Raw genomic sequence first — 26,479 nt, 5'->3', positions numbered from 1 at the left:
TACAAAGACATCTGGACCCATTCCAGGGCGATGTCCCTTTGGTACTGTCATACCTGTGTGAACTCTTGCAGATAGGGTTAGCATACTCCCCCTGTTAAAGCCCAACTTGCTGCCATTTTAGCTTGTGTGCCTCTGGATCCTCCTTTGGCTTCTCAATTGCCTGCAAAGTTATTCCTAAAGGGAGTGCTACATCTCAGGGCCCCCAGGAACCCCCCCCAGGATCTGAATTATGTTTTTGAGTAGCTCACAGTGGCCCCCTTTGAACCAGCTACTAAGGTCTCTCTAAAACACTGCACTTGGAAAACAGCACTCCTGGTAGCCTTGACATCAGCTCGAAGAGTGTCAGAGTTACAAGCCTTCCTGGCCATTCCCCCTTTCATCATCTTCCAGAAAGACATGGTAACCTTTAGGACCATCCCTTCCTTGATGCCCAAGGTGGAAATGAGCTATCCTTAAACAAAGCTATTCACCTTCTCACCTTTTTTGCCCATCCTCAGAGTGATAGTGAGGGAGTCTAAAATTCCCTTGATGTAAATATACAGTTTAGATTTTACCTAGACAAGACCAAATCTGTCAGAAAATCAGACCATTTGTTGTCTCCTTTCACCCCAGGGCCCTGGGGAAAGCAGTGACAACGCAGACAATTTCTGTCTGGATTTCCAGAGCAATTTCTTTCTGCCATCTATACCATGGGAAGGGTCCAAAATTAAAGCACACTCCACTAGGGCTATGGCTTCATCTGGAGATTTTGTTAAAGGATTGGACACTGCCACCATTTTAGAGGCAGCTGCATGGGCCTCTGTCCACGCCTTTACAAAGCATTACATATTGGACCACATTTGCAGATAAAGGGCTGGATTTGCCAGGGCAAACCCCAAAGATTTATTGAAAGTTCCAAGCCACTACCTTCTTCTTCCCAGTGAGCTTTGGCACGCACCCAAAAGTTTGGAACATTGCAACATGAGAAGAGAAGAACATAGAATAGTTGTGTAAAATCTTACCATAACCATAGACGTCCATCTCTTCCATGTTGCAGTATTCCTTCCCTCTCTCCTTACCCTCTTCTTCCCTTAAACTGTTCCTTCTTGGATGGCACTGGACTTATACAGATTTCCTGGGACTGAGGTCTGACTGGGGTACTCAGGTCTGAGGTCTGATACATGCAGACGTCACTTTTATGGCCCATGTTCCCTTATCCAACTTCAGACATCCCACATACCCTGCAGTGACTAGAAGCTTTTGTATACTGGCCAGATGTTCTGGTAGCAAAAGGGGAAAACCCAAGAGATGTTCTTCGTGTTTCACTGTTGCAGTCATCACATTTGGGTTATCTGCTTGCAGTAGCTCTCAGTCGGCCTGATTAGCAAAGTCTTGGGTCCTGCATCGGTTGCTGTCCCTTCTTCCATGACATCAGGTCGTTAGGGGTATAAAACATGCAGCCGTTGCCGTTACACAAGTCTTTCTTGCTGTGCAGTGCCCAAAGCAAAAGCAGTTTGCAAGTGCCGGTCGGTTGACTCCTGAAATTTTCATTTTTGAGTTTCAGAACCAAAGTCTTCAACTAAAGCTAAGTACCCCATTGGGGAAACTTTTTCTTGGTCCTTACCGATGTCAGTAAAAGTTAATAATTGCATTTCTTGTGGAAAGCAAATACCTCACAAAGATTTTCATTCGTACTGTATTCCTTGCCTAGGCCCTGACCACAACGTACCTTGCTGTCGGGTTTGTGCTTTATTTAATCAATGCACTATCTCTCGTCGGTATATTTTCGCCAATAAATATTTCGATTCTCGGTTCAATTATCCAGAAATGTTGTCGGTAAGCCATCCGACTACCGGAATTTTAAAAAACCCACAAAGATAAAGACAGAGACAGGCCGCATAGGTCCAAAGCTGCCGATGACACTTCTCCTAAGCCAGTCGCCAGTTCGCCGGTACTCAGTGAGATGCTTTTGCAGCCCCTGATACCCGCTACTTCTGATTTGCAGGCCTCTACTGAGACTCATTCAGAGTCCGGTATGCCATGAGATGCTTCAACTGTGGAACCTGCAGATGTCTCTACCTTAGATGGGTCCGGAGCTGCTGTGCAGGCACCAGCTTCTGAGGATGCAGTCAGGCCTACTGACTTGCATATTAAACCAACGCCTCCTTCTTCTTTAAGGCCTAAACCTCAAACCATCCCTAGAAAACTGATGCCCAAACCGCATGCTCAGGCCTCTATGCCTAAAAAACAAATGATAAGAACGGCTGAAGACCTTATAACTTTAATCAGGGGAAGCCAACCACCCTCTTCTAAGAAACCTAGGAGTGAAATTGTTAATCTTTTGACCAGGATTCAGATTTTTCTTATTCTTCTGATGATCTGGATTTACCCTTATCTACTTATGAGGATTCTGATGCAGAGGACTCTATTCTCTCTGCTTCCCCGCCAGAGGATTTTTCTTTTGGTGAAACCTTGCACACTCTAAGGGAGCATTTCCACTGAGAAAGCCAGGATTTTTCTGATTTGATAAAGAGGCTTAGGGATTTCTTACTCTTGCCTCAGCATAGGCCTTTAGCTATACCTCCTATACTAGACATTGTTGACTTAGGGACATAGGCGGACAGTGGTCTCACCTTCGATATCCACATTGCCACAACAGTCAGGAAATCCTTCTATGTGGCACACCTCATCACTAAGGGCTTTTCCTCCAGAAAAAAGGAGGTCATTCTCCCACTGTACTCATCCCTCATTAGACCCATTATAGAATACAATGCCCCATTTGGTATGTACCTCTCAAGCATCTGCAACAACTGAAAAGGTCGCAGAAATACTTCACTAAAAGAATCACAGGCCAAAAGCAGATGCCCTATGCTGACCGCCTTAAAAAACTCCAGCTATACTCTGTCGCATATCGTCTACTTAGAGGCAATCTCTGCTTAACATACAAGGCCATATCAAACCCAGAGCTGTTGGACATGCTATACTTAAAGAAATCCCAATCCCTCAGAGCCACATGGTACAGGGATCTAAACCTCGTCATCACAATGCACAAAACATGCTGGAGGGATAGGTTCCTGACCCAGAGACTCCCTAGACTCTGGAATAGATTGCCCATACATGTCAAGCAGAGTGCCTCTTTGGCCCTCTTCAAAAAGAACCTTGACGATTGGATGGGAGAAAGGAAATTCACCCCAGTGATCACATCAGTCAACCCGCTAGACAGGGGTCCAGGGAAGTAAATAGTGTGGGAAGAAATAGCCAGGGAATTGTTATGGCTAGGCTTGTATAGGCCCTAGGGTTGACAGCCTAGTACCAACCTATGAACCTATGATGATGCCTTTTTGGAATCTAGTTTGGCCCCTGATTCTTTGCCTCCTGCTCCCAGAAAACCTGACAGATATTACAGGGTTCCTGATTCTCACAAGTTTATTTTTAAAAATCCAATAGCGGATCCAGAGACTATTTCACAGGGACCCATGGGCATTAAGGCCTCTACTGCCAAAAACCCTACCCCTTCTGATAGAGACTCCAGGGCTCTGGATAGACAGGGTAAGGTTTTCATTTCTGCAACTTTGGCCATTAGGGTCTTAAACTGTCAGTGTCATATGTTAAAGTATCAACAACATATTATTGGATTGCTTAAACAGAAAATGATGTTGATTCCTGACTGTGCTGAAAATAAGGAATTACAGGATTTAATACATTCTGCTCAACAGGTTGGAAAACATACTTTGCAATGTGGGTTTGATTCTTTAGAGGCCTCTTGCAGGGCTGCTGTCACTGGGTCTGTACTCAGAAGGCATGCTTGGCTTAAGGAGCAATCTTTGCCTGATCATGTTAAATCTAAACTGTTGGATGCTCCCTTAAATCAGGACCGCCTGTTTGGCAACAAAGCTGAGGAAGTTCTTAAAAAGATGGAAGATAAAGCTAAATCTATGCAAACTGTTAAAGATTTCTTACAAGTTCAGCCTCCAAGATTTAGTAGGCATTGGACCTCTAAGAATTGGTCCTTTCCAACTCCTTCCAGGCCTTCTCAATCCAAACTCAGACACAGCAGAAATCCCAGGTTTCAGTCCCAGGGTACACACAAGACTAAGCATTGGGGGCTTCCGCTTTCAAATCTGGGAGTAGTAAGACTCCCCCCTATGGAAAACTGTCTCAATGACTTGATTTTAAAACTTCCAAGCACTTCTCAACTGAATGCTCCTTTAGGGCGAAGGATTGGTCTGCACGCCAAAAACTGGGATCTCATTACCCAGGACAAATGGGTTTTAAATATAGTGTCCCAAGGATACAGATTTCATTTCCACACATTACTAATGCCAAAAGATTGGCCAGGTCTACCCCCAAATCAGTGGGCAGAGGCTCAAAAGGAAATACTCTCTCTTTTAAACACAAAGGCTATTCAAACTGTACCAGAAGAGGAAAAAGGACAAGGTTTCTACTCACGACTTTTCCTGGTACCCAAAAAAGACAATTCATGGCGTCCTATTCTGGACCTGTCTACTCTAAACACCTTTTTGGTGATTCCAAAATTCAAGATGCTGACTCTTCACCAGTTGCTTCCTATGCTAGGAAAAGACACCTGGATGGTAACACTCGATTTAAAGAAAGCATACTTGCACATCCCAATCAGGGAATCTTGCAAAAGATACCTACGCTTCAAAGCAGGCTACAATCACTACTAGTTCTCTGTACTGCCCTTTGGCTTATCTACTGCCGCCAGGGTATTCACAAAGTGCCTAGCCTCAGTTATCACATTTTGCAGGCAAAGAAATATTAAAATATACCCATACCTGGACGATTGTTTAATTCAGGCAGAAAGCCAGGACATACTTTTGAATCATCTGGCCTTTGTACAAAGGGTGCTAACTTGTCTGGGGTACACCATAAATGAAAATAAATCACACCTGTTACCCCGTCAGCAAATCATTTTCCTGGGAGCAAACTTGAATACAACTTCCCAGATGGCTTTCCTCACGCCAGAGAAACAAATTCATTTGACAGCCTACTTCAAACAAGTGGCCACAAAAACCCTACTGTCTGCAAGGCAAATACTACAAGCCTTGGGGTTCATGGCCCCCTGCATTCTTCTAATTCCATATGCAAGACTGCATATGAGGAAACTACAATGCTATCTAAAAAGCCTATGGTTGTCAACATACTCAGGATCAGGAAGCAATGATTCCTATCGCACCTTGCCTACGCCTAGAGTTTCTTTGGTGGGCAGAGGCCTGCCACCTAAACAAGGGACTACCATTTTCACCACCCCCTGCCACCCAGACACTAACAACAGATGCATCAGATTATGCATGGAGGGCTCACCTGGCAGGGAAGTGCATTCAGGGCAAATGGAACCCAAGTCAAATGCACTTGCATATCAATCAAAAAGAAATGTTAGCTGTACAGAATGCTCTGACAGCCTTCAAGGACCACATGCTTCCAGGACAATTAATGGTAAAGACGGACAACACCACTGTTATGTGGTACATAAACAAGCAGGGGGTACACATTCTTACACCCTATGCAGACTAGCCATGGCATTGTGGAACACAGCCCAGAGCTACCAAGTGCATCTACAAGCTCAATTCCTGCCAGGAAAACTAAATACACTGGCAGATGATCTAAGCAGAAACCTCATGGACCCAAATCAGTGGAAGTTGGAAACAAGGATTTTCAACATGTTGACAAGCAAATGGGGGTGCCCTTATATAGACCTGTTTGCCTCCCCCAGAACTATCAATTGGACAAATTTTGCACAAGGACTCCTCACAAACATGCTTGGAAAGTGGATGCTCTGTCCTTCAGCTGGAAAAACCTATCAGTTTATGCCTTTCCTCCTCTGCCGCTGCTCTCCAAAGTACTACTAAAGATCAAACAAAACAAACCATGGATGATTTTGATTGCACCAGACTGGCCATGCCAACACTGGTACCCCCCTTGCGCAGTCTGTCAACTGTTGGCCCCATGGCACCTGCCTCAGACTCCTACCCTATTGTCTCAGTAGGAGAACCAGATTGTGCACCCTCAGCTTCATACACTGAACCTAGCAGCCTGGCTAATTACCTGATCTCTCCTTTACCATCCCTCAGCAAACCAGTGATGGATATCATTTTAGAGGCAAGGAGGCCTAGTACTAGAAAATTTTATGCTGAAAAATGAAAAAGATTCTGTGCCTGGAAACAATCTCAAGGGATAAGTACAGCAGTGCCCAATTTACCTCAGATTTTACAATACTTAACTGAGATGCTTCACAAGGGCCTGTCTTTCTCCTCCATCAAAATTCATGCCTCAGTCATTTCAGCTCATTATAACACAGAACCTTCCCTCTTCTCTCATCCACTGCTTAAGCAGTTCCTCAGAGGGGCCAAAAATCTACGACCACCCAAGACAGCCCCAACTCCAGCCTGGGACCTTAACGTTGTACTGGAAAATCTCACCCTTCCTCCTTCCGAGACAGCTGCTACTGCGGATTTAAAATTCTTCTCTTGGAAAACAGCTTTCCTTTTAGCAATCACTTCAGCAAGAAGGATATCTGAATTACAGGCCCTCATGGCAGTGGAGCCTTTCATCATCTTTCATGCAGACAGGGTGTTCCTCAGGACCAATCCCTCCTTCATGCCCAATGTGGTATCCAGTGTAGCCCTTAATCAATCCATTCATTTACCAACCTTCTTTCCTAACCCACAGAACAAAGGAGAGTGGATACTGCACTCCTTAGACATGCATAGGCAACTTAGATTCTATTTGGTCAGGACTAAACCTCAAAGGAAATCTGACCAACGGCTGGTGGCTTTCGCTGCAGGGGCAGAGGGGAAGGCTTTTTTAAAGCAAACCATTTCCAACTGGATAGGCAATTGCATTAATTTCTGCTACAAGCACCATGGAAAACCTATCCCACAGGGGATCAGACCCCACGCAACCAGGGCTGCATCTACCTCTACAGCCTTTCTCAGAGGTGTCCCTACCAGGGACATCCTAGAAGCTGCTACCTGGAGTTCAGTACATACTTTCACCAAACATTACCACCTGCCAATTTTCTCTAAATCCAGAGCTGGGTTTGCCACTGCAGTCTTGCAGGGTCTTATCGCTGGTTCTAATGTTATCTAAATTCCTCCTCCCATCCTTAGCTTTAGGAATCTACCCAAATGTGATGACTGCAACAGTGAAACACGAAGAACATAGTACAGTTGTGTACACTTACCATAAATGTAGATGTTTGAGTGTATTCACTGTTGCAGTCCTGGTTACCCTCCCACCAGCCCCCTTTCTTCTTTGGGCTATACCTTTACTCTACTCTACTATGCTCAAAAACTTTTTGGTGTATTTGCTTTTTTGTTGGAGGTATAACTTTGTATATTTATAGATTTAATTGCTTCCCATTGGGGGGCACCTGACATCTGGGGCAAGAAAAAACGATGTAATGGCATCATGGAAGAAGGGACAGCAACTGACGCAGGACCCAAGACTTTGTTAATCAGACCGACTGAGGGCTACTGCAAACAGATAACCCAAATATGATGACTGCAACAGTGAGTACACTCAAACATCTACATTTATGGTAAGTGTACACAACTGTACTTTTGGAATACTGCAACATGGAAGAGCAGGACATCTATGGTTATGGTAAGATTTTTACACAACTATTCTTTCTGTATGTTTACATTGTGGCTGTTGAGAGTGTACACCTTAATGACAACTATCCACAGTCTACTGAAGTGCAATTAAAAATCCCACACCACTGGCACCAATTAATGTGATGTCTAGTTAATATCCCACTGAACTGCCACCAATTAAGGTGACATCCCCTACTATCCTGGGTGAGTAACTAAGGAGATTCAGTCCTCATTACTGATACCAATATGAGATTGTCACTTAAGCAGGAGTAATATTTCACAATTTTCCCCTAAGAGCACAACAGAAACATGCTGTATAGCATGTGAATGGATGGTATACTTCTGTCCACTCCTTATTACACATTTCAGAGCAATTTGTCCCAGTTTAAGACCTATGATACACTCACACTTAAATTAAATTTCACACATCCAAACAGTTCTGGAAAGTCTGACACAGATTTCCAGCTTTGTCCATTCCCCAAGATAATATGGTAATGCTACCACCAGAGTGTCTTCATGCCCTTCTAAAGGGGTGTCCAATTATGAAAAGTAAATAGTAAGTAGTAAATAGTAAAACAGTATCAAATGACCTAAGCAGCCAGTCTTTCGGATTGGCCCAGGAAATTATCAAGGCAACTATAAGCACTCTCAAATCACTAAAGATAAACACTGATTGTCCAGCCACAATGTCATCATCATCATCTTCTTTCGGCTGTTCCCGTTAGGGGTCACCACAGAGGATCATCTGTTTCCATTTCTTCCTGTCCTCTGCATCTTGCTCTGTCACACCAACCACCTGCATGTCCTCTGTCACCACATCCATAAACCTTATCTTAAGCCTTCCTCTTTTCCTGTTACCTGGTAGCTTCATCCTTAGCATCTTTTTCCCAATATACTCAGCATCCCTCCTCAGCACATGTCCAAACCAACATAATCTTGCCTCTCTGGCTTTGTTTCCATACCTTCCAACCTGGGTTGACCCTCTAATATACTTATTCCTAATCCTGTCCACCCCCATCACTCCCAGTGCAAATTTTAACATCTTTAACTCTGCCGCATCCAGCTCTAACTCCTGCCTTTTTGTCAATGCCACTGTCTCCAACTGATATAACATAGTTGGTCTCACTACCCTCTTGTAGACCTTCCCTTTCACTCTTACTGGTACTCATCTGACACAAATCATTCCTGACATGCTTCTCCACCCACTCCATCCTTCCTGTACTATTTTCTTTACCTCTCTTCCACACTCACCATTACTCTGAACTATTGATCCCAAGTATTTAAACTCATCCACCTTTGCCACCTCTACTCCTTGCATCCTCATCATTCCTCTATCCTCCCTCTCATTCACACACATATATTCTGTCTTAGTAATGCTGACCTTCATTCCTCTTCTCTCTAGAGCATCTCTCCATCTCTCCAGGGTCTTCTCCACCTGTTCCCTACTCTCACTACAGATCACAATGTCATCTGCAAACATCATAGTCCATGGGTACTAATAATCACCAGTAATAAGAGATTATGAAGTCTCTTATCATTGGTGATTTTTATTTTTATAACAAAAAGTCAGTTGTCCTCAGTCTGTCACTGGATTTATTCACTATATTTATTTTTTTGGTTGTTGTCTTAGTACACATTACTTTATCACTGACTGGAGCTCAACCCTCCAAGGCATATAAAAAGGAGTCCAGAAAGTGCCAACCGGCACCTTCTGGATCCTCCATTTCATCCAATCTGACTGTGGAGCCAGGCCAGAAAATCTCAAAATGATTGGATCCGAAGACCAAATCCTCAGATCTGACTGTTTCAGCTAAGGTCTGCCTCATTGGATCCTATTCTTTCTGAGCCAAAACAGCTCCCCCAGACCTGGTATGCATCTTCTTTGGATCCTGTCCCCTCTTGGCTACTATCCCCATTTTAGAGAGACTCTGTCACTCTAGGTCCCCTTCAGTGGCCTCTTCTTCCCATTCTTCCAGACGTCTTACAGAATCAGATGTGGATAGAATGATGAGGAAGTTTCTGTCGGCACAAATTCAGATGGGAGTTTTCCCGGCTCCTACCCCTTTGGCTCCAGAGGCCTTTACCATTGTTACTTCACCCATTGAGGCTCCTTTTCCAATCCATCCATCGGCTTTGGAGTCCTTGGATCCCAGTTTTCCAGGACCAACTGTATTGAATCCGAAGATTGTCATATCTTTGGCTCTGATACCTTCTGTGACTGAACCATCTCTGAGCGCCCGGGAGCCAGATGACTCTCAGACCTGAAGCGTTGTTGTTAGATCCAAGGTGTTAGAATTGATTCTGAAGCTGTTAGAGCCATCTCTGACCCTCAGAGCCTTGACATTAGACAGCTCAGCTCTGACTTCTGCCTCGGGTGGACTACCTTCGGGTCAGATGGAAACAACGGTCTGGAAGCATGTCTGCTTGGCTCCATCGGCATCCTTCTTTCTGGGGCATTCTGCTTTTGAGGTGGTAGAGATAGTAATCTTGTCTAGAGGACAGATGATTCCCCCCTTTTAGCTTCCTTCTGGATCCCATATGTCTTTGAACCTTGAGCCTCAACACTCAACTCTACAGAGACAACCAGTCCAAAGTCTGCAGGCTACCCAGCAGGGTATATTTACATCTTCTGATACTTCCCAGAGCATCTCACTGAAGAAGTCTCTAGGAAGATAAAGTGCAAGAGGAGACAATTAGTCTCCCCTCAGGAGTCAGTCATGGAAGATACTGATTTTGATGAAGGGGAAGGGTGCTCAAGATCACCACCTGATGATGTCTCCTTTGGAGACATGTTCCAAATCCTTAAACAAAGGGTTGACTGGTCTACTGATAACCCCTCCCAATTGGAGTCTGCATTCCTGGAGGCATTTGGCTCTGGGCCATCTACTTTCTGGGTGACTCCGACCAACAATGAGCTCATTGATTTGATCTCATGGCAGCCATGGAAGGAACCTGTTTCTGTTGAGCCAATCTGTAAGAGGTCAGATAGGATCCTGGCACCACTGAAGGGAAGAGAGTTCTCGAGCAAAAGAGTACCAGTAGATGCCATGGTTGTAGTGGTAGCCACCAAGAAAGAACCCACGGAGCTGAGTTCATCTGTTCACTTCCTCAACAGGGAGTCTAAGGCATTGGACAAATTTGGGAAGCGTGTTTACACTTCAGTGACTTTCACACTTAGATCACTGAATTATTTGGCGCAATTCACCAGACTTCAGAGGGATTTGATTAAAGAACTCTCCAAATCTCTCTCAGGAGCAATAACTGCTGAGGCAGAGACTTTAATTGCCTAACAGTTGGCTACCCTACAGTCCATTGCAAATTCATCCATGATTCTCATTTCACATATAATTGAAGGTACCTCAGGGGTGGCAGGTTCAGGCATTTCCATTAGGAGACATGTCTGGATGTGCCTTTGTGATTTTGTGAAGCCCTTCAAGCCCTCCTTAATCAATGCACTTTTTGATGGAAGTTTTTTGTTTGGCTCTAAAGTTAAAGACACACTCTACAGGTGTGAGCAAGATGGTATGACCCTCTCTTCAGCGAGTGTACATTTTTCGACTCCTCGAAGAACCTTCTCTAGAAATCAGTGAGGTGGTCAAAAAGTGTGGTTCAGAAAGTCCTGTGGTCCTTTCCATAATCTATATAGAGATAGTTTCCCTAGGAGCAGAGGAAATTCTAATGGCAGAGGAGGCCCACAGAACCAGGGATCCAGAGATTCCTTCTCTGACAAACCCTACCAGCGCTCCTGAAAGGAGGCCTGATTGTCCATCTCTGGAGGTAGTCAGGGGTCATCTATCCCTTCACCAGAGAGCCTGGCTAGACATTACAAATGATACATGGGTGCAGTGGATTATATCCAGAGGTTATGTAATACAATTTTCCTTACCCCTTCCTTCAACAGTAAACAAATTTCCCAATGCTTCACCCAGTCAGAGGAATTCAGCAGCTCTAGAAATAAAAAAAACTGCTATAAAAAAAAAGAGTCATTCACCCCCCCCCCCCCAACTAGACTGGAAAGAATCCAAAACTTACTCAAAATTCTTTTTAGTGCTAAAGAAAACAGGGGGCGGGAGACCAATTTTGGATCTCAGCAATCTGAGCAATCTGAGCAAATCAGCTCAGTATACAAAGTTTCGGACAGTCACGGTTCAGTCCATTTTGCCTTTCCTGCACAAGGTTGACTGTATGTGCTCAATAGATCTTCAGGATGCATTGTATTACATAAAAATGAACAGGTGATCCAGGAGATACCTATGCTTCCAGCTGGGAGCCAGTCATTACCAATTCAGAGCACTGCCCTTTGGCTTCACCACAGCCCCCAGGGTGTTCAGCAAGTACATGTCAGTAGTAGTAGCTCACTTGAGATTGCACAGATTCTGAGTGTTTCCTTACTTGTATGATTGGATCATAGCCATCTGACCAGGCATTTATTGATCAAAACAAGAGATTTTGTACTCCCATTGTGCACTCACCGATGCATTACCATGAATCTCAACAAATCTCAGATAAAACCATCTCAGGCATGCAAAAGGTATCTCAGGTGGTGGACTTGCTCAAAATAGATTTTACAAGGCCGCCCTTTCATACGTCCTCAGCCCAAGGCCATAGTGAGCACGGACACATCCCAGTTTGGGGGGGTAGTTCCTGGGAAAGATGGTCCAAGTCACCTGGTCACCAGAAGAGGGCAACACACATATCAATGTCCTAGAAATGAGAGAAGTTCTCCTAGCATTGCAAGATTCTCTCCCTTCAGAGGCTACTGTGATTGAGATGAGCAATATGTCGTTACACAACACTTTAGTCATAGGTGACTATAGTCAGGCACACTGGTGTCCCACTCACCAGGCTGAACAAGGAGAAAATTACAGTCAGCTGCCGATAGGGTGCCAGGATCCAGCAAATAATGCATGGACTCAAGTCACTCCACAACAAGTACAAATATGACTCTGTCATTGTTCATGTTGGAGTGAATGACTTGAGACATACCTCCCTGGACTACATGAAAAGAGACATGGAAGAGCTCTGGGATCATGTGGCACAGGCAGGTATGACCCTAGCCTTGAGTAGCATCCTGCCTTCACCCAGAATGATACCACAGTATAAGGACAAAATGATTGACTTCAACAATTGGCTAAGCTTCTGGTGTCATTCAAAAGGGATCCAGTATCTGTCTTCCTGGGATGACATTATTGACTGACCACAATGCTTTGCCAGAGATGGTCTGCACCTGTCGCCCCTGGGATTCAGGTTACTGGCTAAGCCTTTTGTCACCCCTATAGTGCCTTTTTTAAAGTTCAAAGGACAAAACCACCACCATAACACGTACAAGCATGCAAAATCTGAAGGTAATGCTACTCAATGCTATAAGTCTAAACCTCAAAATGCACTCTCTCGAGGCACTCCTAAAAATGGAGAACATTGATCTCTGTGCAGTAACTGAGACCTGGTTCAAGGCACCAGAGAACAACCCTGCAATACCAGGCTACAACTCTTACCACACTTTTCGGCCATCAAACCAGGACAGAAACACTAAAGGTGGAGGGAGTGTCCATATTCACCAAGGATATTCACACCACCAGGCTAGTTGCCCAACACAATGCATCTGAAATTCTCCAGGTGTAACCAACACTAGGTAAGACTGCAATCCAAATTGTAGCTTGCTGCAGATCCCCCACCATGCCCCAAGATTCTCACTACATCTTTCAAAACATACTGGAAAATATTAAGATGCAACCAAACACCCTAATACTTGGTGATTTCAACTACCCTGCCATTAAGTGGGAAATCTTCTCATGTGCCAACACCTTTGCCTAATGGTTCTTGGAATTCATAAATTCCAATGCCCTGGATCAGCTAATCCATAGTCCCACCAGTGGCTCCATTATCTTAGACCTGGTCATTACCAACATGGGAAATCGATGCTCCACACCTATGGTCACCTCCTCGTTGGTCAGGTCTGACCATAAGCTAATCACCCTTGACATCCACATCCCACTCCCACCCCTGCAGTAAGGAAACCTCTGTAAAAAACTTCTCCAAAGCCAGTTTCATGCTACTCAAGTCAGAAGTGACAAACTTCATGACACCCATGCAGACGGGAACTGATAGTTTGACTGCTGAATCCTACACAAAGGCACTGTATAAGCACATCCACTCATGCATGAATCATGCCATCCCAAATAGAACCAAGATGCTCTCCTCCAAATAAAGGAAGCCAATCTGTTGGTCCCCTGCCATAAACAAACCTTACAACAAAAGGAAGAAATTGCTGCAGAAAAGATGAAAATCCCAGGATGCAAAAAATTCCCTTACCAGCCTCAGTAAGAAGTTGAGATTCCTCATAAAATCCTCCAAAACTAGTTACAAAAATAAAATTGCCAAAGATTCCAAAGACAACCACAAGGCATTCTATAGCTATGTCAAGAATCTAAATGGCAATGCTCAGATCTGCCCACCTAAGTGTCATGTTTAATCATAGCCTCACCTCTGGCTTCATGCCCACTGAGTGGCACACAGCTACAGTTATCCCACTCCACAAGGGGAGATCCACCTTGGATCCTGGAACTACCACTCCATCAGTCTGACGAGCCTGATCTGCAAGGCCATGGAATGTATTATCATGAAATTTATAAACAAAAACATTGGCAACCTTTAAACACTAGACCCCACCTAGTTTGGGTTCGTGAAGGGCCGATCTTGTCTCCCGAACCTGATTGACTTCTTCGAATCAGGCTCCAGAGCTGTGGACTTACCTGGACCTCACCAAGGCCTTCAAAACCATCCCCCACTCTGGAATCATAGATAAACTTACTAAGCTGGGCATTACCTCTACATCACTCGATGGGTTGCCAGATGGCTTACTGACAGAACCCACATGATAAAATTAGCCGACTCCAAATCCAGCTCCAGACAAGTGACAAGTGGAGTACCTCAGGGTTCAGTCCTGGGACCACTCTTGTTTGGCATCTACTTCTCTGAAGTACAGGCCAACACTAAGAGACTCTGGCTAACAAAGCTCGCAGATGACTGCAAACTGGGAGCCATTACTGAATCCCCAAATGATGTGGATATTCTACAAAAGGGCCTCACAGAAAAAGATGCTTGGTGTCAGAGCCATGGGCTCAAGCTCAATGCCAAGAAATGTATAGTTATCCCCTTTGGGAAAAAACATGTACCCGTGAATTACCACATAGGTGGCAGTACACTAAACACTGAAAGTGTGATAAGAGACTTAGGGACACAGGTAGACAGTGGTCTCACCTTCGATAACTACATTGCCACAACAGTCAGGAAATCCTTCTATGTGGCATACCTCATCACTAAGGGCTTTTCATCCAGAAAAAAAGGAGGTCATTGTCCCACTGTACTCATCCCTCATTAGACCCATTATAGAATGCAACGCCCCATTTGGTATGTACCTGTCAAGACATCTGCAACAACTGGAAAGGCCGCAGAAATACCTAGCTAAAAGAATCACAGGCCTAAAGCAGATGCCCTATGCTGACCATCTAAAAAAACTCCAACTATACTCAGTCGCATATCGTCAACTCAGAGGAGATCTCTGCTTAACATACAAGGCCATGTCAAACCCAGAGCTGTTGGACATGCTAAACTTAAAGAAATCCCAATCCCTCAGAGCCACATGCTCCAGGAATCTAAACCTTGTCATCACAATGAACAAACCATGTTGGAGGGATAGGTTCCTGACCCAGAGACTCCCCAGACCCTGGAATAGACTCCCCATACAAGCAGAATGCCTTTTTGGCCCTCTTCAAAAGGAACCTTGACGATTGGATGGGAGATAGGAAATGCACCCCGGGGATCACCTCAGTTGCTCTACTAGATAGTGGTCCAGGGAAGTAAATATTGTGGGAATAAATAGCCAGGGAATTGTTATGGCTAGGCTTGTATAGGCCCTAGAGCTGATAGCCGAGTACCAACCTATGAACCTATAATCAACAAACAAGGAAGAACCAGATATTTCCCCTTGTATCGAGAAGCTCTGAGAGTGTGGCAATGGGCAATCTCATCCGGTCAATTTCTGATAGCAGTGCACATTCTGGGAAAATCCAGTGTGATAATAGACAGGTTGAGCAGGTCCATCCTATTGCCTCAGAAGTGGTCTCTCAACAAAAAAATTGCGGAGAAGGTATTTCACCAATGGAGCCAGCCGTGCTGCAAAGTCTTTGCTTTGCCCCACAACAACAAGTGCAGCAGGTTTTTTGCTATGATCTCCCCACTAGAGGAATCACTGAGAAATGCTCTTCTCCATGATTGCCCCCCGGTCTCCTCTATGCTTACCGTCCCAACTCCTCTAATCCCCAAGTTTCTTCAGAAAGCATCTCGATTAAAGAGCACAGTCATCCTTATTGCCCTCTTATTGGCCTCATCAGATTTGGTTCCCCTTCCTTTGGCCTCATCTAGTTCATCCTTCTTGGATCCAATTCTGGATCTCCTGTCTCACCTGACAGGTATGATTCAGCTGGACATTTTGGGCCTAAAGCTGATCACATGGTTTTTCCAATTCCATTGATAGCTAGACATCCTGGGCTCTCCACCCCTGTCCATCACATTCTTTTATCTTCCCACAATGCTTCCACTAGGAAGATTTACAAAAGTGAATGGAAAAGATTTTTTTTTTGGTCGGAGCAGAAAGATATTCACCCCTTTCAACACCAGCACCTGAAGTTCTTGAATTTTTGGCTACTATTTTTAATAAAGGAGCAAGTTCCTCAATGGTTAAAGTATAGTTAACTGCCATTTCTAATTTTCACATAAGAGTTAACAGTTCTGCATTAGCTTCATAACAACACTGTAAGGGTTTTATAACAGGAACCTTTTTATTGAGACTCACACTTTAAAGATCCTACTCCACCATGGGATTTGAATTTGTTGTTACAAGCCTGACTCAGTCACCATATGAGCCAACTGCAAGGTGTGAATTAAAGTTTTTAACTTGGAAAACTATATCTTCTAAACCTACTAATTTATTTTTTCATAAAGATAGGGTGTCCTTACAAACCAACCATGTTAAGTTGTCAATCTCGCCTTCATTCTTGCTTGATGGGTTTGGAGCCGATCCCTCGGCTCCTACTCGGCACTTGCTAAGCTCGAGAGTCACTTTTACCAGCTCGAGGCAGCCCCATATCCCATGATGCAAGGCGGTAAGTACCCATATCTCGTTTGCTGCTTCGCTTATGAGGTCCTCCTTTTACCAGCTCCTGGTAAGTGATTCACTTTATTGATATTAAAGCCCCTTTTTGTTAAAAAAACTTTTATTGTTAGTTATAAGTTAATTATTTAGATTTCCTGACAGAAAATTCCCTGTTTCTTTTAATATTTTTAGTCAAACTTTACCCATCCCATCCCCTCCCCGTTAGGGTGTGTGTGTGTTTGTTTTTAGGAATACCTTTTTGGTATTTTCTTTAATTTAAATTTTTGACTGGTGTGTGTGTGTGTTTTGTGAAGCACCATGTCAAAGGAGAGGGTCTCAGGTTTTAAGAAGTGTGACTCGTGCTGTCAGAAGATGTCTCTGACAGACGGTCACACTTCTTGCCTGTATTGCCTGGGGCCTCTTCACCTGCAGGACTCCTGTGCTATTTGTCATTCCTTCAGCCAGAGAGTCCTGCAGGAAAGATGCAACAAGCTGATACTTAGGGGCCTTCTTAAGCCGGAGGGCTCTCCGGCTAAGTCGGCTCCATCAAAATCAGCTAAATCTTCCAAGGCCCAGGCTTCTGTGTCTAAGCCTGCGGCCTCGGCTCCGACTCGTTCGAAGTCGAGATCGCTCGGCTGGAGCCGATTCTGGCTTAAAGCCTTCGGCACCGATGGCTATCGGTGCCGAATCTGCATCGACCACTTCGGTGTCGGCTCCGATCGGTTCCGACACCCATGTGGCACAGGCATCGGTGTCGGCTCCGATCGGCTCCGACACCGTTACTTTGGTGTCTGTATCGGCTCCGGCTGGAGCCGATATATCGAAGCTTCCTGTCGGCTCCGATAAGTCGGCTCCGACAGGATCTATAGTATCGGTTCCGATGGCTCATTCCAGGAAGAGGTCGAGATCTCCTTCCTTGGAGCCGATACTTTCGGCTCGGCTTCACCTCTTCTTCGGACGGAGCCATCGGAGCCGATCTTCAAGGTCATCCAGACTGTCAGATCATGACCTAGAGAGTGGTCAGTAGATTACTTAAGTCACAGGTACTGGCCCAAATGTTACATAGTCCGTCTCAACAGGCGACTGTTGGTCCACACCCGTTACAGTTCCTCCTTCAACTCTACCCCAGAGCTTGGAGTTGGAGTCTTCGGGAATGGTTACTGCTACGGCTGGAGGACGGATACCCCCTTCTGTTCCTTCAGCCTCTACTCTTATCTCCTCTTGGAGACCTTCCTTAGAGGGATTCGGTGGTCGGGCTTCCATGGTCTCCTCCGAGGGGGTGAGTGGCATCGGACCCTTGTCCGAACCCGCTCTTCCCCTTGGAGCCTCGGCCTTGGTGAGCTCGGCTCCGACATCTGCCTCGGAGACTTCCCTTTCGGTGGTCCCTGGGGTTCCTTGCTCTTCCGAGGGGGTTCCCTCGGACCTGCCTGGGAGGGGAGCATTCGAGGTGATGAAGAGTGTGCTGGCCACTGGTATCAGTCAGCAGTCTGTTCCCGTAGCTCCTCCCTCTATAGTACCTGTTGACATCTCTGCCACTTCTCTTGCTACAGGACCCAGAGATCCTCCGCCTCAGGTTTCCCCATTGGGAATTTCCCCCTCTTCCGAGGATTCTCCTGATGTTTCGGGAGATCCTCCTAGGAAGAGGACTTGTAAGAGGAAACATGTAGACTCCCCCGAGTCTGTCACTTCGGATACTGACTTTGATGAGTCAGAGGGATCCCCTAGATCCCCCTCTGAGGATGTCTCCTTCTCAGACATCCTAGAACTCCTTAAACAGAAGGGAAACTGGCCCACCAACAATCCCTCTGAGGATGAGTCAGTGTACCTAGAGGCGTTTGGATCTCGGCCCTCCACCTCCTGGGTGTCTCCGCCTTTCGACCCCCTTATGCAGGTTATTGCACGAAGGCGTGGGCAGCTCCTGACTCTGTAGGGCCAGTCCCTAGGAGGCCTTCAAAATTTATCACTGCCCGTGTGACAAGCAATTCCTCACTAAGGGTGTCCCGCTGATGCCATGGTGGTGGCTGCGGCCACCAAAAGGAACTTGCAGATCCTTCCGTGCCGTCCATCCTCCTAATAAGGACTCTAGGACCATGGATAGGTGCGGTGGCGGATGTTTTCCTCAGCGACCTTTGCTATGCATTCGCTGAATTACCTATGTCACTTCACCAGACTCCAGAGGGATTTCCTTAAGGAGCTGGGTGATGTAGTTCCGAATCCTACAGCTGCAGGGGCTCAAGAAAAATTGCTTCGCAGCTAGGAACCCTCAATTCCATTGCAAACTCCTCCATGCGGCTAATATCTTATGCTGCGGATGGGCGAGTAGAGCCGCAGGTACAGGTGTGGCTCTTAGGCGCCAAGCCTGGATGCGGCTATGTGATTTTATGGATCCCTTTAAGGCGTCCTTCACAAATTCTCCCTTTGATGGGTCAGCTTTGTTTGGCCCTCAGGTGAAGGAAACCTTGACCAGGTGCGAACAGGACGGCAAGACTCTTTCTGCTGTTGGAGTCCGTTTTTCCACCCCTTCTAGACCTTATCCCAAAGGACAGAAAGGTGGGAAAATGTGGTTCCGTAAATCCCAAGGGGTCACGCCGGATTCACATGGTCAGTTTACCCCTAGAGGCAGAGGGGTAACAACAACAGGCGCGCTCTAGAGGCAGAGGGGGTCCGAAAAACCAGGGAAACAGAGAGCCTCTCTCTGACAAGCCCTTTCAGCATCCCTGAGATGTTGCCCGGCTGTCCCTCCTTGGAGGCAGTCGGGGGAAGATTATCACTGTACCCAGAAGCCTGGCATTCCCTCACTCAAGACAGATGGGTACAGTCGATCATATCCAAGGGTTACATAATTCCTTTCGAGGAAAGTCCCTTCCCCTCAAATTCCCTTCCAGATGTACCACCCGGTCTAAGGGAAATTGCAGAGTTAGAAGTCTCAAAACTACTGCAAAAAAGAGCCATTCAGCCAGTTACATTAGACCATTCAGAGCCCGGAATCTACTCAAGGTTCTTTTTGGTCCCCAAAAGGCGGAGACTGGAGACCAATATTGGATCTCAGCAGACTCAACAAGTCTGTCAGGAAGACAAGATTCCGAATGGTCACTCTTCAGTCAATTCTGCCCTTCTTACAGAAGGACAACTGGATGTGCTCAATAGATCTTCAGGATGCGTACTATCACATCAAAATTCACAGACGCTCCAGGAGATTTCTCCGCTTTCGGCTGGGGTCCAGTCATTTCCAGTTCAGAGCCCTGCCCTTTGGTCTCACTACAGCCCCAGAGTGTTCACCAAATGCATGGCAGTGGTCACGGCTCACCTGAGACGTCAAGGATTCCAGGTGTTTCCGTATCTCGACGACTGGCTCTTGTCAGCCACCACCAGGCATCAGCTTATACAAGCCAGGGATTACACAATAAACCTTTGTTCTCATTTGGGCATCTCAATCAACTTGAAGAGTCATCCTTATCGCCCTGCCAGTCTATTACCTTCATAGGCGCAAACTTAAACACTGTTGGGATGTCAGCTACCCTTACAGATCAAAGAGTTTCAGACATTCAGAGTCATGTCAGGATCATTCTGGCCAACAAGAAAGTACAGGCCAGAATGGTTCTAAAGGTATTAGGTCTCATGGCTGCGGCCATTACTCTTCTTCCCCTGGTTCGATTCTACATGCCTTCTTCAGTGGATGCTGTTCACACAATGGTCATACCAGCAACTTCCAATGCGTCACCAGATTCTGGTGACACAGACATGCAAAGAGCATCTTGCTTGGTGGATCACATCTCCTCAGGTTCACCAAGGCAGGTACTTTGTACCCCCATCCCCGATAGCCACTGTCACCACGGATGCCTCCCTGATCGGGTGGGGGGGTCATTATCAGGGCAGGATGGTTCATGGGACGTGGCAGCCGTTCGAGTACCATCTGCACATAAATGTCCTGGAGATGAGAGCAGTGCTTTTAACGTTGCAAGCCCTCATCGACTTTCTTCCCATAGGGACAATTGCAATCCACACAGACAACATGTCTGTAGTTTGGTATATCAACAAACAGGGCGGAACCAAGTCCTACCCCTTGTGTCGAGAAGCGCTCAGACTATGGCAATGGGCGATCTCCTCTCATCGGTTTCTGGTAGCAACGCATATCCCTGGGAAAACCAACATTGTAGCGGACAGATTGAGCAGAGCTATTCTCATGCCTCACGAGTGGTCTCTCAAGCAATCTATAGCGGAAGAGATTTTTCTGGAATGGGGTCGTCCATGTTGCGATCTTTTTGCTACTCCCCAAAACAGCAAATGTCCAGACTTCTTCAGCCTCTTCCCTCTATCAGGCCATCCCCAGAGGCGCTCTGACCCAGGATTGGCCCCAGGGACTTCTTTATGCCTTCCCTCCATTTCCTCTGATCCCTCAGGTTATCCAGAAAGCTACCGTTTTGAGAGCCAAATTGATTCTCATTGCCCCTTACTGGCCTCGACAAGTTTGGTTCCCGTTCCTCCATCATCACCTTTTGGTGCAGCCGTGGCATCTGGACCCAGTGCCAGATCTTCTGATACACCAATCGGGTCAGCTGCACCGGTCAATCCCTTCTCTCAACCTCACAGCATGGTTGCTCCACTTCCTTCCTTAGCCAGGCTTCCTTTGATCTCTAACCCAGTTAGAGACATCATAGTAACCGCTAAAATCCTCTACCAGGAGGATTTATACAAGCAAATGGAAACGTTTCTCTTATTGGGCTAAGGCCAAGAATATTGATCCTTTTACTGCCCCTGTTCAGGCAGTCCTGGACTTCTTAGCAGAGATTTTTCATGCAGGCTCCTCTTCTTCCACAGTCAGAGTTCAATTGGCTACTATTTCCAATTTTCATGTCGGGATAGCAGATCATAATATTATGTCCCATAGGCTCTGCAGGGCCTTCTTGAAAGGAATTTTCCTACTAAAACCTCCAATCAGGAATCCTCCTCCTCAGTGGGATCTAAATTTAGTGCTGACATCCTTGATTCTTCCCCCCTTCGAGCCAGCTGCTTCTTGTTCCCTGAAATATCTTTCTTGGAAAACTTTATTCCTAGTGGCTATTACATCGGCCAGGAGGGTGTCTGAACTTCATGCTCTTTCGGTTCAACCCCCCTATTTGGTTTTTCACAAAGACAGAGTATCTTTGAGAACTAACCCAACCTTTTTGCCTAAGGTCGCTTCAAAGAACAATTTGAATCAATCCATTGATCTCCTGTATTTTTCCTAACTATTCAGATAGAGCTGAACAAAAGCTACATTATCTTGATGTCCACCGTCAACTTAGATATTATTTGGACAGAACAAAAATTTAGAAAATCTGATCAACTTTTTGTTTCCTATGCGGATAATAAAAAAGGCCTTCCTGTTTCTAAAGTGACTTTGTCTAGATGGCTTTCTTCGGTCATCTCTGAAATTTATCTGCTCAGGGGAAAACAGCTGTGCTCGAAACCTAAAGCACATTCAACTAGGAGCTTAGCTACTTCTACAGCTTTTCAAGCTAGACTTCCTTTAGACACTATTTGTGCAGCGGCCACTTGGGCCACTCCTCACACTTTTGTTTCCCATTACAAATTGGACTTGGCCTCCAGGAACAGAGCCAGTTTTGGCTCTACAGTCCTCAAGAGTTTGTTCCATTGAGCCACCCAGGATAGAGGTGCTAGGGATGCGGTCCCATCAAGCAAGAATGAAGGCGAGATTGACAACTTAACATTAAGAAGTTATGTACCTACCATAACGTTCCATGTTAGTTGTCTTCTCTCGCCTTCTTTCTTGCGACCCTCCCTCCTTCCCCCTGGCCTGGACAGACCTTGTTATAAGAAACTGTTATGCTGAAGACCATTCAGACCTGGTCCTTCTTCCATCTGTAAGTTTTTTCTTTCTTCCTTTGGGAAGTATTTTATGCTTGGTGCTATTGCCCTTTGTCATCAAACGAGATCTGGGTACTTACCGCCTTGCATCATGGGATATGGGGCTGCCTCGAGCTGGTAAAAGTGACTCTTGAGCTTAGCAAGTGCCGAGTCGGAGCCGAGGGATCGGCTCCGAACCCATCAAGCAAGAAAGAAGGTGAGAGAAGACAACTAACATGGAACGTTATGGTAGGTACATAACTTCTTATTTCTTTTCTTCCTATGGTGGTGTCAGGATCCAACATTAATCAAGCTGTCAATCTTCCAGTTTTCTTCCCAAATTTCTCGAATAAAGGGAAATACTTTTTGCATTTGTTGGACGTTCACAGACAATTATGTTTCTATCGGCATAGAATAGAAAAATTCAGAAAATCAGTTCAATTATTTGTCTCCTTTTCAGAATCAAGATTGGGAAAGCCAGTTACTAAAGTAACTTTAGCCATATGGCTACTGATTTCATTTCTTTTGCCTACAAAATATTTGGTATTAGGTTTATCTTTGCCAAAGCCCTTGAGGCCGCATTCAACCAGACCCATGGCAACCTCTTCAGTGTTTATATCTAGATCATCCATGGACAATGTTTGTGTTGTAGTTACTTGGGCTAATCCTCATACTTTTATTACTCATTATACATTTGATCTGGTCTCTAGGGGAAGAGCAGCCTTCAGCTCAACAGTACTCAGTAGTGTCCTTTCTTATAGTCCACCTGGGATTCAGGTAGCTGGGAACTCTGTCCCAGATGTTGAGGAACGAATGAAAATTGACATCAGATAAAGTAAGTACTCACCATAATATTCGATCTGTGTTGTTCATTTTCATTCTTCCTCAACTCCCCTCCCTCCAACCCCCTACCTTGTTGTTTATGACTTCTGGAAGAAAGAGAAGATACTATAGGAACTAAAGTTTCTGTTTTTTTGAGCTCCAGATAGTGGTTTCTGATACAAGAAATATTTCTTGCATTGTTATTTAGCAATAAAGGGCAGCAAACAGGATCTGAGGTATGGAGAGGGACTACAGCATGATGGGTAAAGGAGGAAGGAGGAGCTTGAGAGGTTTCAATATCCTCAAGCTGTAAAAAACACAGATGGAATGTTATGGTGAGTACATAACATCTTTTTAACATGACTTTCACCAAGGAAAAAAAGTAGTTTTATTTTACTTTTGGGTTCACTCTTTTTGGTAGAAAATGTGACTTTTTTACTCCTTGCCTATTTTACTGGCTACTCCTGCTAGGATTCCCCAGTAAACAGACATATTTTTTGGCTTTGCCATGGGACATTTTACCAGTTCCTCAGTTTTCCTTCTTGCAGACACAAAAGGAAAACAATGAACACACAGTCTTTGCCACTGCAGCAGGCTACTAAAGTGCTTCTACCACAGATGAGTGATCCACTATGCCCATATCTGATTCTTCAGACCATTCATCTTTTTCTGTGGTTCCCGCTGGTGTAGCCCCTACAGCCACCATCGCTGTGGGGTTAGACACTCTTCAGCTGTTAGAGTGCCCTTGGTGGGAAAGGGAGAGCTATTCTAGTTGGTCTTGGACAGAAGATCGGGGAATTCCTCTCTGCCCAGCCAGACTGGAATACCTCTTCCTAGGGAGGTTTTGTCTATCAAAACTGAGTTGGCTTCTTCAGAAATTCCAGTCAAAAAGCAAAAGTTACACACATGTCTTTCCCTGTATCAGTTACTTTGGACAGGAGTGATTTATCAGGCTGAGCTTATTCAGGCCTTCCATTTCTGTTGTTTCTGCTAAGACAAAAGAATTCTTCAGTTTATGAGGATGTTCAAGATTTTGAACCAAAAAATGACTGTCAAGGGGCAACTCTTTTTTAAATTTAGGATTCTGATTCTGAGGAAAATGTGGCTTCTCTTAGTGCCATTGAAGGATTCTCTTTTTTTGGAGATAGTTACCAGAATGAATCAGTTGTTTTGGTGAAGCCATAATGACATTCCACTGTCTGAAGAAATGCTATGATTTACTGCAACTGGAATTTTCTGAACCTATACCAATTCTTCCTGTTCTTTGATCAATTTTCCCTCATGGTTTTGGATTGTTCCTTGTAACATTTATGTTTTTTTTTGGCCAAATTGTTGAGGGATTGCACTAACTAAATGATAACAAACATTTGGTTTTGGACTTCATGTTTTTCAGAAAATGCATGCTAATAAAAAAGTTTTATTCCGGCAACTTTAAGTATATAACAGTAATATTAAAAACCTGTCTCTGATTCTCGGCCTTTGTCGCTCATTATTCTTTTGGTATTGTCCTGATTCTTGCTCTAAGAAATTAAAGAGGAACTTTTTTTACCAAAATCAGAATGAGGTGTACACAGCAAAGTAACTTTAACTGTTGGATAAATGTTTAAGGTGCTTGTGGATTAAAGTAACTTAATATGGCTCATCATATTGATCACTATTGCCACTGGTACTGTTTTGTGAAAGTCTGCCTGGCTGCATTCTTCAGAATCTCCCAGATGAGGTGAAACATAGGATTTGAAATCCTCGTTTGGATACAGAATTAGTTGTTGGTCCCTCTTCTGCAGAGGTTATCAGAAAGTGTAATGAGAGGGATAAACTGATACAGTGAATCTCTAAGATTTTTCAGCCCTCCTTTTCCAAATTTTCTAAGGGATTCTCTAACCTTCATTCACTTTTGTCAAGAAACAAAATAAACAATCTCAACAAAGTGCTGACAGACTGATGTTTAAGAAAAAGTGGAAAGGAGGCTTCCAAAAAGAATACAGCAACTCCCCAAAATATAAGGCAGTCCAAGAATTCAGAATAACTATTTAAGGGACCTTGACCTCCACCCCCCACCCTACCCTGGCAGTCCCATTTCCATTCCAGAACGTCTGAATCTCTACTTCTGTCTTTGGCAACATATAGTTTCAGGCAGTCATTCATAAAGGCTACAGATGGCAGTGGGGGAAATTCCTCCTTTCCAGGGAGTAATTCCTCATTCAGCAAATCAGACTCCTATATTCCCCCTGTTCTTCAACACATGTGGTATCACAGAGTGATTGAGCCAATTCCTCCTTTCCAGGTTTCAAGGATGTTTTTGGTGCCAAAGAAAGAAAATGGTTGGTGACCAGTTTTGGATCTTTCTTTCCTAAGCCAATTTGTGATAGTGCCCAAGTTCAAAAGTATATAACTTTACAACCTGTTATCCCTTTTCCTCATTTAAATTTCCTGGTAACACTAGATTTAATAGATGCTTATCACATGCCTATTCATCCTGATTTCAGGCGTTTCTTAAGGTTTTGTGTGGCTAGATTATATTATTAGTTCTCTGCCTTACCATTTGGCTATCCATTGAAGCAAGAGTGTTCACAAAGTTTCTAGCTCCAGTTACAGCTCATTGCAGGCTACAGAGTATCTACATTTTCCAAATTTAGACAACTTGCTTATCTTTGCAGAGTATTTTCCAAAGTATCAGAAATGTCTCACTTGGGTTTGACATTTCTTACACAAACTGTGATTCCAAGAGAACATTCAAAAATCTTTTTTGCCTTATCTGCTAGAAACCTCAGTTCAAAGAGCTTTTCTTCCACATGAAAAAGTAGATCTATACCATGATCCATTTTTAAGGTTTTCCATTCAGACTTTGATCACTGAGTGGGAATACCTCAGTATTTTGGGTCTCATGGCACATATGATTCTCATGATACCCCTGGCAAGACTCCACATGAGAAAGATACAATGGCATCTGAAGTCTGTTTAATTCAAGCACTAACACCCATTATCTTTTGAAGTCCCAGTTCTGTGGTTTGTCAGAAGAGAAATCACTTGTAGGATACAGCAAATATCTATAAATCCAGGT

The 26,479-nt window shown here is 44.7% G+C and overlaps 1 protein-coding gene across 2 annotated transcripts in view; it reads left to right on the top strand.

The window, feature by feature from the left end:
• Positions 1 to 26,479, top strand: part of ALPK3 (alpha kinase 3) — a 1,816,810-nt gene that overhangs the window by 609,258 nt on the left and 1,181,073 nt on the right. The window lies entirely within an intron of this gene.

Source organism: Protopterus annectens, chromosome 15.part0 (assembly GCF_019279795.1).
Source record: "Protopterus annectens isolate FY-2018-M chromosome 15.part0, PAN1.0, whole genome shotgun sequence".
NCBI classification, from domain to species: Eukaryota; Metazoa; Chordata; order Ceratodontiformes; family Protopteridae; genus Protopterus; species Protopterus annectens.
Note: the sequence above shows the minus strand (reverse complement) of the source record. Positions and strands in the feature narration are given on the sequence as shown.